Genomic DNA, 12,568 nt, shown 5'->3' with positions numbered 1-12,568 from the left:
CCATCTTACATTCCTTCAATCTTTTTATCATCAAACACAACATGTACTGATTCCATAACAATGTTGGTTCTTAGATTGTAGACTCTATATGCTTTATCCACAACATATCCAACAAAAATTCTTTCATCTGCTTTAGCATCAAACTTCCCATGTTGATCAGTTTAATTCCTTAAGATGTAATATTTGCAGCCAAAGACATGAAGAAAATTTAGAGTTGGCTTCTTATTCTTGAATAATTGGTAGGGTGTCATGCACTTTGCTTGCTTAACCAAAGAGATATTCAGAGTGTAGCAGGCAGTATTCACAGCTTCAGCCCAAAAATCTGTTGGTAACTTTGATTCTTCAAGCATTGTCCTTGCAGCTTCAATAAGAGATATGTTCTTTCTACTACTCTATTTTGTTGAGGAGTTCTTGCTGCATAAAACTCATGCATAATCCCATTCTCTTCACAAAATGATCTCATCACAGAATTCTTGAACTCAGCTATATTGTCACTCCTAATTCTTCTTACTTTAAAATCAGGATGATTGTTGACTTACCTTAAGTGATTGATGATGATTTCACCAGCTTCATCTTTAGATTTTAGGAAATATGTCCAAGAGAACTTTGAAAAATCATCCACAACTAGGCAAAATCTTTTCCTTGAGATGGACAACACATTTACTGGCCCAAACAAATCCATATGTAGCAATTGTAAAGGTTCTTCAATTATTGAATCAAGCTTCTTTCTGAATGATGCTTTGATTAGCTTTCCTTTCAGGAAGGCATCACACAATCCATCCTCAGTAAACTCCACTTGAGGAATACCTCTAACCAGTTCTTTCTTGACAAGCTCATTCAATGTCTTGAAGTTTAGATGGGACAGCTTCTTGTGCCATAGCCAACTTTCATCTTGACTTGCTTTACTGAGAAGAGAAGTGACATATTCTGTATTAGATGAGTTGAAGTCAACTAGATACACATTTCCTTTTCTCACTCCAGTGAGAACCACTTTGTTGCTCCTTTTGTTTGTCACAACACAGGCTTCTAAATTGAAGGTTACTGAGTTGCCCTAATCACAAAGCTGGCTGATACTCAACAATATATGCTTGAGACCATCCACTAGGGCAACCTCTTTAATGATGATATTGTCTTTTGAAATTAAGCCATATCCCACAATATAACCCTTGTTGTCATCTCCAAAAGTAATACTTGGGCAAGCTCTTTCCTTGAACTCAGTGAGCAGGATAGAATCTCCAGTCATGTGCCTTGAGCAACCACTATCCAGATACCAAAGATTCTTTCTGTTTCCATGCACACATCAAAATCAAATCAAGTTGATTTTGGTACCCAAGTTTCCTTGGGTCCTACCTTGTTAGCTTTCTTCTTTGGTTTCTTATGTTTGATCTCATTTGACTTGGGGATATCCGATTCATCCTTAGTCATCTGAGTTGGACCTTTGAAACCAGTCATTAGAACAAAATTATCATGCATATTTTGATTTACAGGAAAAGGCATGCTATTTGCAAATATGTTATTCAGTAAGGCATGCTAAATGGCATTAGAGGCATACTAAATGCAGCATAATAAGAATTAGGTGCAAATGGCATGTTAGCAAATTGTGCATTCATATTCTGAGCAGACATAGCATTCATAGGCATGGTAGGCATGGCAGTCATGTTGGGAAAAGAAGATGGTGCAGACATAGGAGTAGGCATGACAAGTTTGCAATTAACAGACAAATGATTAACACTACCACACTTAACACATATTTTTCTTGGAACATATTTATCAGGTGTGTAGTTGTTATGTTTGTTGATTCCTACTTTCCCATTTCTATTGTTTTTCCTTTTAGCTTCTGTTTTAACCTCAATATTTTCTAATCTGTCATTCAATTGCTTGATAGAAAGATGACCAACATTAACTTTCTTTTCCTTCCTAACTTGACTTGATTCTCCTAGAATAAAGTTCTTAAAAACTGAGCCATATTTTTCATTTAACTTGGCTAACTTAGCTTTGCTAACTGGTTTACTCACAGCCGAAGGATGTGGCTCCTTGTCACTCGACGAATAATCCTTCTGATTATCCGACGGATGATTTTCATCATCCGTCGAGTCCACATCTGTCAGCAATCCTTCAATAAAATTGGACTCAAGATTCCCTATACTCTTCTTCCAGGCTGCATCACAAAAGGACTCAATACCTTGAACTTTAGTGATTTGAGCATTGACATCTCTGGAAGATTTCCATGCTTTAATCACTTCATGTTCTCGTTCAAGCTGCTTTTTTAAAATCTCTTCTTTCTTCAAGGACTCAGTTAATTCATCCTTAGCAATCTTACACTCAATTCTCAATTTTTCAAATTCAATAAGCTAAGACTCCAGCACATTATTCCTCTCACTTAAAAATAAATTATTTTCTTTAATTTTAGTATTTTCCTTAGTGAGGGACTTAATAGTAACACGGAAGTGATATAATTCTATGGACATGTCATTTATGGTATCATTACACTCAGCTTTAGATAAATGTGCTAGGTTAGTGGTGATTACCTGATTACTTGAAGAACTTAATTCTGTTTTATCAGACTTGGCCATCAGGGCTAGATTGACATAATTTGTTTCTTCATCTTCATCCAAACCATCTGTAGCCCAGTCATTCTCCTGTGTGATGAAAGCCCTTTCCTTTTATTTAAGCAACTCAAAGTATTTCTGTTTATAATCAACAGGCTCAAACTTCTTCTTGTTAGAATCAGACTTTGCACATTCACTTACAAAATACCCTGCCAAGCCACATTTGAAACATTTGAATTTGGATTTATCCACCATATTTCTACTTGGCTTGGCTGCTCCAAAAGTCTTTTTGAATTTGAGCTTGGTAATTCTTCTGGATAGGAATGCTACATGTTCATCAATATCATCCATGTCATCTTGGCTCAAGTGATCTTCATTTTCAGCTACCAGCCCTTTACCCTTACTTTCACAGACCTTTGATGTAGACTCAACAGCTTCTACCTTCATCTCTTTCTCCTTCTCTAACTCAGCAACCAGTACTATGGACCCTCCTTTCTTCCTTCCTTTCTCCATCCTCTCATCTTGCTCTATTTCAATCTCATAAGTTTTTAGGATGCCATACAGTCTCTCCAAGGTGAACTCCTTGTAATCCTAAGAATTTCTCAATGAGACTGTCATTGGCTTCCACTCTTTTGGAAGAGATCTAAGGAACTTGAGGATAAAGTCTTTTGTTTGATAGACTCTTCCATGCAACTTCAGAGTATTTAGTAGCTTTTGAAATCTACTAAAAATATCAGTGAGAGACTCATTTCTTCACAGTGAAAATGCTCATATTGCTGAATCAGTAGCTGCATCTTGTTCTCCCTTACTTGCTCAGTACCATCACAAATAATTTGGATTGTGTCCCAAACCTCTTTGGATGTTTTACAGTTAATGATGTTATCAAACATATCACCATCAACTCCATTGAACAATATGTTCATGGCCTTCTTATCTTTCCTGACTTGCTCAATATCAAGATCTGACCATTCATGCCTAGGTTAGGGAACAGATGGTTCATTGCCAGTTGCAGCTCTCATTGGTACATGAGGACCTCTCTCTATGCAATCCACATAGGCCTCATCTTGAGAAAGATGATGGAGGTGCATCTTCACCTTCCAGTGGTGATAATTGTCTTTTTCCCTAACAATACAACAAGAATTATAAAAGAGGGGTTGAATGTAATTCTGGCTACTTTTTCAAGATTTTAAAACTGTTCTAACTGAATATAGATAAGTGTTGGATTTGCACAGTGTAGAATGAAAGGATTATATAAATCAAAACACAGAGTAATAAAAACATAAGCTTTTAAAACTTTGTGGTGGATTTGAATGTATCCACCATATATATATATATATATCAGTTTGAGAACTCTGTGTAGCTTAAAAATGCTCACAGCTTCTTTACAAGAAGAACAAACAAACTACAGAGAGATTCTTGATAAATACAGCTTTTTTCTATCTCTCCTTTAAATGTGTTTGCTTAGTTGAATGTTCTACTAGCTACACTTGGTTTATATATCACCAAGTTTACATGACAATAAGACAAGATAATAAAACAAACATATGTAGTCTAATTCCATGCTGCTTCACAACTCTATTCCAACATCTTTGAATATCTTCACAATTGCATGGAAATGGTAATGCTTCTTTGTTCTCAAATTCCTGCTTAACAGGATGCCACATTCCTTTTGCGAACACCCATCGTATGTGACTGTGTTGTCACTATCAATAGCTATTTGAATTTGATCATCCGTCAGGTACATATTTGTCATCCGTTGGGTAGCTTTTTTGATCATCTGTCGGGTAGCTATTTATCACTTGACTCTAGTTCACTTATACAGAATTACAAGACATCTCATATTTACAATTAATCAACCTATTATGCATATCTACTAGTAGTCAACATGACTCATATGCTCCTATAGAATCTACAAAGTTATTTGCAGAAATGTGCTACAGATCTTATTATTACATAAGCTACTCACCCGATGGATGTCAATTTATCATCCGTGGGGACTATATTAAATCATCCGTCGGGACTATAATTGAGCATTCTTCGAGTGCTACAAAATTCATCAAGTTAAATCTACTAAGGTGTTTTGTTTAATTTGTCATCAAGTTCACAACATATTCCTAATAGAATCTAATTAGGGTTTTGATTTTTAGATTGTAGATTCGGAGCGTGAAGGCATTCAGGCTATGATAGAGAAAGGTGTACTAGGTGGCAGTAGTTCAACCCTTGTGAAACAGGAAAGCGAATTCAGGCAAGTAACTCTTCCTACTTGTATAAGTCGTATATTGAAAGGATATTGATGATGCTATGATAGAGTATTGATCTTTTATAACACTTGTGATAACCTGTTTTTGTTCTTGAACCTTGATATTGATTCGTGTACCATACCTGTTATTGATTCCTTGAAACACCCTAATAGTGTTCTTGTAACAAATTGATTTGATTATTGTTTAAACCCTTACTGTAAACCTGTTGATTCATACCCTTAATGCCTTTTGATTTCTTTGGATACTTTAAATTCTTGTTAACCATATAAGAACCTTTGTGAACACCCTTGCGTATTGTGTTAAAAAACCTATATCTTTCCTTTGTATACCTTATTCCGTAATGATCTCTAAGACTGATATGATTTCTTAACTTACGATTTTTATTGTCATTTGATCTTGATCATAACATTGGTATTTGATTGTCTTGATCCAATTGATTTCTTTGAATCCCTGAAATTGAATATAAGAATGATTTTCGACTTGAAAGAGTCCGAATGATTTCATATTCTTGGTAATGATAAAATGAATTTAGTAAAACCTTTCTTTTCCAACACAAGGTTTTCCAAAAAAATTCCTGATGGATTGGATTGAGACGTAAGAGACTAGTAGGACTAGTCCAGTCATATAAGAGACTAGCGGGGCAAGTTCAATTTAAGGCTGAAATTATGCCATAGGCACCTTAACGACCAGATGGAGGTCGGTACGGGCTGATCACCCATATTATTATTATTAATTGAAAAGTTGAAGTAGTCCAATCAAGGGTTCCCTATCACTTTATAAAAGATATTGAATACATTGCTTTAGCAAATTGATTCTTTGAAAATGAAATGGTTTATAATGATTCGAAATGAGTTGATTGTGTTATTATTTAGTATACAGCTTTGAGAACCTGATTCTAATTTTGATATTGTTATCAATCATGCAATTGATTCCCAAAGATGAATATATTCTCGCTTTATGATGAATGTCGGCTTTCTCCACATCTTGAGCCTTGATTCTTGAAAGCCCAACTATCTCTTCATAAACCTTCCCTAGACCAAAGATAGAAATCCGCCACCTAGAGTTTTAAAAGAGAATGCCTTAAAAGTAATTGTGGATAGATATTGATTATTGCATCATAGAACTATCATTTAGTTACTTGCTGAGTTTTATACTCATATCTTATGCTTTGTTCGAACCATGACAGTTAAGCAAGACGATGGTCAGACTTAGGCGTACTGCTCGTAAGAGCATACCTGGTGGCCCCTACCGTGTTGTAGGCTTCTAGATGCCAGAGCAGGTAGTACAGGTTGTGTGTGAGCAAGCGCTTAGTCAGAAAATTTGTAAAAATACAATGGGTTATCAGTCGGTTCCAAGTCGGAATCGATTATGTAAATTAAATGTTATTTTGGGTTGTAATATATATTATCTGGTTGGTAGTTGTAATCTTGTCTCAAACTTAATCCTGTTTGATCCTGTTATTAGTTTATCAGGGTTTATGCTTATTTAATCATAGTTTAAAGGTGTGTGGGTCCTCATTTCCTAACCCCGAGATTGAGGGCGTCAAAGTCACCAATCTTCTCTTCAATTCTTGGAAGCTGTTCTTGCATTTTTCTGTCCATTCAAACTTCTCTGTCTTACGAGTAAGTCGGATTAAAAGGGCTGCAATTTTCGTAAAATCCTGATCAAACCTACGATAGTAGCCGGCCAATTCTATAAAACTTCTTACCTATGTGGGTGTCGTTGGCCTTTCCCAATTTGAGACCATCTCTATCTTGGAGGGGTCGACCAATACTCCTTCTTTACTGATCACGTGTCCTAAAAACTGTATTTCATTCCACCAGAATTTGCACTTCGAGAATTTAGCATACAACTGTTCTTCCCTGAGTATTCCTAGAGCTATCCTCAAATGCTCTGCATGTTCTTCCTCGATCCTCGAGTAGATCAAAATATCATCAATAAAAACTATCATGCACTTGGCCAAATACTTCTTGAACACTCTATTCATTAAATCCAAGAAAGCTGATGAGGCGTTGTTTAATCCAAAGGACATCATCAGTAACTCATCGTGTCTATACCTAGTACGGAATACAGTCTTTGGAATATATTCGGGTTTAATCTTTAGTTGATGATATCCAGTTCTCAGGTCAATCTTGGAAAAGTAGATAACATCCTTCAGCTGGTCGAACAAATCATCTATTCGAGGTAACGGGTACCTATTTTTTTATGGTTACCTTGTTCAACTCCCGGTAGTCGATGCACAACCTCATACTCTCATCCTTCGTCTTAACGAACAATCCGGTGCTCCCCAAGGGGATACACTGGGTCTTATCATACCCTTCTTCAATAGTTCCTGCAATTGGGTGGCTAATTCCTTCATTTCTACTGGGGCCAACCGGTATGGTGCATTCGAAACTGGCACCATCCCTGGGGCCAACTCAATAGCAAATTCAATCACTCTATCGGGTGGTAGTCTTGGAAGATCTTGTGGGAATACATCTTCGAACTCATTGACTATCTGGATATCTTGTAAGTTAGGCACCTCCATCTGGGTGTTCACCATAAGTAAGCCTCACTTCCTTTTTGTAGCATCTTCTTGGTCGGGCCATGGTCAAAATTTTTTGCGTCTGTCTCTTTCATCTGAATATGACTTCTTTCTTCCATGAGATATTCAACTTAACTTGCTTCCTTTATAGTCTATCTGAGCATCATTTCTAGATAGCCAGTCTATTCCAAAAATTACGTCAAATTCCCCTTATTTAAAAGGAATCAGATCAACACTAAAAGATTGTTCACCTATACCTAACTCGCAGGCGGGTTGAATCTGGTTAACAGGGATAACCTCATGGTTGGCTATTTCTACTTGTAAGGGTTCTATCGCGGGTTTAGCTTTAAGTCTTAATTTATGTACAAAGTCCCTCGATATAATAGATTTAGTTGCTCCCGAATCAAATAAAATACACTGACTGAATTTAGAGAAAGGGTACCTGCTATCACACTTGAGTATTTCATAGCATCTTGAACTATCATGTTAAAAGTACTTACAGTAGGTGGCTTATTGGAAGCAGTCCTGCTTGCTCCTGAAGCCGCTGGTTTGTTCATTGGGCATTCCCTCTTTCAATGACCCGGGCATCCATACTAATAAAAATGGTGGTTGGATTGGCAATGAGGGTTGGCGAAGTGCACTTATCTGAATAGTGACCCTCTCGACCACACTTAAAGCAGGTTACTGGCTTCCCTTTACACTCTCCGGAATGCACCCTTCCATAAGTGTTATATGCCGATAATGGAGGTCGAGATTGGTTGAAATGGAAGACTCCTGATTTTGGGCCGCCCTGGCTCACATTCACACACATAAAAGTGTACCACACACAGTCACTACTGTTAGTGCTTGTGCACTAGAGACAACACTATAATGTTTTAGTTTAAGACATTTGGATTATTAATATTCATGTTCTATCAATTATTCCCATTATAATTTATTATGTCTTAATTTATTGCGATATAATTGTTTGATTAATAAATATCCTTGAAATATGATATGAATTCTATATCTCTAAGTACATGACTTAAAAATGAGATTATGAGAATAGTATCAATATATCTAAAGGTCCCTAGTCGAGTATTATTATTAAGGGACAATAATAATGCATTAAGACTGATGTGTTTGTTGACTGATGATCACATCTAATTGATCATAGGTATGGTGATACTATAGTCAAAACACAGGCACATGTATTAGATACATGGTGCTGGATTGACCCGTTGTGAGATACTACATGTTTATAGTGTCATAATTTATTCTCATAGTGATAATGATGTAATGGTCTTTAGACCTGAATTCATTATATTTCTATACGAGAATTAATATACTTTGATTCCTTTAAAGTTATCCTTGACCGGGTAATGATAAAAGTGGACATTGGGTATATTATGAATCATATGAGAAATATGAACGATCTAGATGGGATTTAACCCTCCTATTTTAGGAGTGATATTATTGGCCTCTTGTATGAGCTAGGCTATAAAATGCTTGGTCACACTCAAATATTGATTTGATATGATTGTCTACTCATTGATCAGGGAAACTTGGATTAAACTATGACGAGGATGACACATTACATGCCTCTAGTTTAATCTATAATATTTGGTTAAATGGATTATATTATATTGTACATTATCACGAAAGGTTTAATTGGATCACTAATTTAATTATTATTACTTGGGTAACACTGATGTATTACTAGATGCCACTCATTGTTTATAATATTAATATGAGATATTAAAATTATTTCCAACGTAATAATAACCTACAGGGTCACACACAAAGAACGTTTGGAGGAGAAATAATTTAAACTATGAATTTAAATTAAATAATTAATTTGTTTTATTTATGTTATTAATTAGGTACGACTAAATTATTAAATAAATAAAATAGAGAAATTACTTAAACTAATTCCGAAATAAGTTATAAATTAATTAAGTGTGACTTAATTAAATAATAAATTGGGATTTCGGATTAGTATTAATTATAATTATATTATAATTAGAAAACTCATTTTTCTCTCTATAAAATCTTTGAGGGCTGATTTATATAGGAGAATACAAGGAGAATACACGGAGGATACATGTTTTACAAAACCCTAGCCGTTCAAGGAGAAAGAGGAAGAGAGGTAGAGATGGAGTTTTCAGGTGCTAGTACACATCAATCCTTCAAGAGAAGCGTTCGTGTGGATACCGTAGAGCGTAGATCGCGATGGCGGGATACGCGGTGATTCAACAAGGTTAGAAACTCCATTAATCCTCCATTAATTAACTCTTAAAGCTTCTTTAAGGTAAAGATTCTTACTACGAATTAAATATCTACTTTCGCATGGATCTTAGGTAGGTTTTTGATTTTATTATGGTTTTAATTTAATTTTACATCATTTCCGTTACGTTTATGTGCTCGAAACCCTTCAATGGCATTAGAGCTACTTGCGAAAGTGTTTAATTCGTTTATGTGTTTAACCATTTTTGATATACAAGCATGTACGTGATTTTCCATGTTTTGATGTTGATACAATATGTTTGTATATGTATGGTTTGAATATATGATATTCATGTGAGTTGTATAATCATATGATGATTATATAATCTGTATGTATACTGATATATAGATGATTTCTATTTGTTCTTATTACGAGAATCGTATTAGATACGGGTTCTGAATCAGATGTTGCAGATTTTCTGAAATTTGGGTCTGGTGTCCGATTTTTGTGAACGAATACCCTATTCGATGGGGAATCAAGCATCTGAGCAAAACTACTAATAGCTAAAGCTATCATCGACTTGTTTGTAAGGCGTTTGACGTCGTTTACTGTCTGTAAACAATGATTTAATATTTTTATAATTTGATTCTGATTTTTCTGATTTTTTCCATATTTTGTTTTTATGATAAGATCATGATGGGTATGATAGGTTAAGATCATATTATGTGTTCTAACATATTCTTATGTGTTAATTGAGCATGGTGGATGATTATGGCTTATGATCTTAGGTTAATGGTTTTGGTTTTTTAAATATGGCTTGCATGTCGTTTGATCTTGTAATTAAAATCTCAAATGTAACTTGAGTTCTTCTAGATTAGTTTTTATATTTCATTCTTGTAATGTACATGAAGACATGAAGATTTAATATCAAGGAATGGTAATCTTACATGGAGGCCATCCAAGAAAGCAATACAAGGAAGAGATAACTCAAGAAATAAGACATGTTATAGTTAGATTATATTTATTTTCCACCTTAAATTGAACTAGATCTTTGTCATTAGCTTGATGAAGATCACATAGGATGAAGCCATAACCAACCACGTTTACTTTATTGCACTTTACTATTAGGAGTTGTCCCACATCATTTGTGAAAGGAGCAGATTATTAGAATATAAACATCCAGATAACTCTATTAGTATGAGGCCTTTTGGGAGTGACCCAAAAAGAAACCCATGCGGGCTTGACCCAGAGCGGATAATAGCATACTAATGTGGAGTTAGGCCTGCTCAGCAATCCCAACAAGTGGTATCAGAGCTTCAGGTTGTAACGGTCCAATAACAATCTTATGTGGGCTCCAAAATAAACATAGGAAGCGATAGATGGGCTACCCAGTATGGGCTCAAGGAAAATCTAGGTGGGCCTTCCAGTATGGGCCTTAGGGGAGTCAAAAAGCCAGGAGGATTCCAGTACGGGTCAAGGGGGAGCCAAATTACACAATCAGGTCGCAGATTTGACAGGTGTCGAGTCCGATGTGCGAACGGGAGATTGTTAGGAGTTGTCCCACATCATTCGTGGAAGGGGCATATTATTAGAATATAAGCAGCCAGATAACTCTATTAGTATGAGGCCTTTTGGTAGTGACCCAAAAACAAACCCGTGCGGGCTTGACCCAGAGCGGACAATATCATACTAATGTGGAGTTAGGCCTGCTCAGCAAGCCCAATATTTACATATATATGCTCATATGATGAATGTATGTGTAGAGAAGTTTAATGATGCATGTTTAATTAGATTAAGGATGTATGTATTAGATACGACACCCATGCCATGCTTGCTAAACAAGATAAAATCTGTAATGATTCAAGATTTTAAAATGAACAAACGATTATGAGATTCTCATGTTTATGAAACATGGAATAAAATACTAATCTTCTTTATTTCTGACATGGGGTGATTTTTTCAAAAGCGAGTTCATTGAACTTGTAAGGTTGTGGGTTTTAAACGAGACCGTTGTGACTCCCTCATTACCTGGAAATCAAACCATTGACGAATATTGATTTGAAGTAACTTATTCAAGGAAAAATTTGGAATCTCTTTATGATGGGATCATGATCCTTTTAAAACTAACAAACCCTAAAGTTAAAATTAAGTTGATCAGATGCCTTCCAATAAGTCCAATGCGTTAACCCCTAGATCGATAAGGAGTGGGTTCACCAAAGTGAAGTACTCCCATCTATCATGGGAGATGTGTTGAAGTATATTGATACTTTTTGACTATTTGGTTAGACTTAACTAAGTTACCACAATAGGATTGTGAACTTAAAGGCATAGAGTTTGGCGAGATTTATTAGATAAATATGAACAAATGTTGTTCCACAAGCTATCAAAGAGTTATATAGTTGATATAATTGACAAATTTTGTCTACCTAAATAATCATGTTTTTGGAGAAAAGCTAAAGCCGACCTAACGCATGGTGAAATATGGATCTTGGCTCACTGGAAACGATATAAAAGATGTTCTTTCCGAATTAATAGTTAGGGCTATTGATTTGATAAAAATAGTTGGATATATATATATATTGTGAATATATATGAATAATCACTTGAACATAATTTAATGATCATCTGTAGAATAATTCATTTTATGCACTTTAATATTGTAGATATCAAATGACAAATAACATAAATAACTTCTCTATGTAATAGTCCTTGAGAAGGACAAGTTGACTTGAAATAATTTCCTCAACTGACATGGGAACTTGAGGATTGTCCTCAGGTTCAAGGATGTCACTCAAACCCCTCCCTTATTTCTTCTAGTTGAGAATGAAATATGTGTTGAACAAAATGTTTACCATAAGCAAATTGATTATGCAACTGAAGTTTCATGTCTCATGCTTGTAACTATGAGTGCTGAGCTTTAGAAACAACAAGAGCATATTGAGCACCTTCAAAGGATGTTTGAAGGATAGGCTCGTCAGAAATATTTGACAATAATAAGGCACCATACTATTGCATTAATGGAAGAATG

The sequence above is a fragment of the Apium graveolens genome, chromosome 4, assembly GCF_009905375.1.
Source record: "Apium graveolens cultivar Ventura chromosome 4, ASM990537v1, whole genome shotgun sequence".
NCBI classification, from domain to species: Eukaryota; Viridiplantae; Streptophyta; class Magnoliopsida; order Apiales; family Apiaceae; genus Apium; species Apium graveolens.
This window is presented reverse-complemented; position numbering follows the sequence as displayed.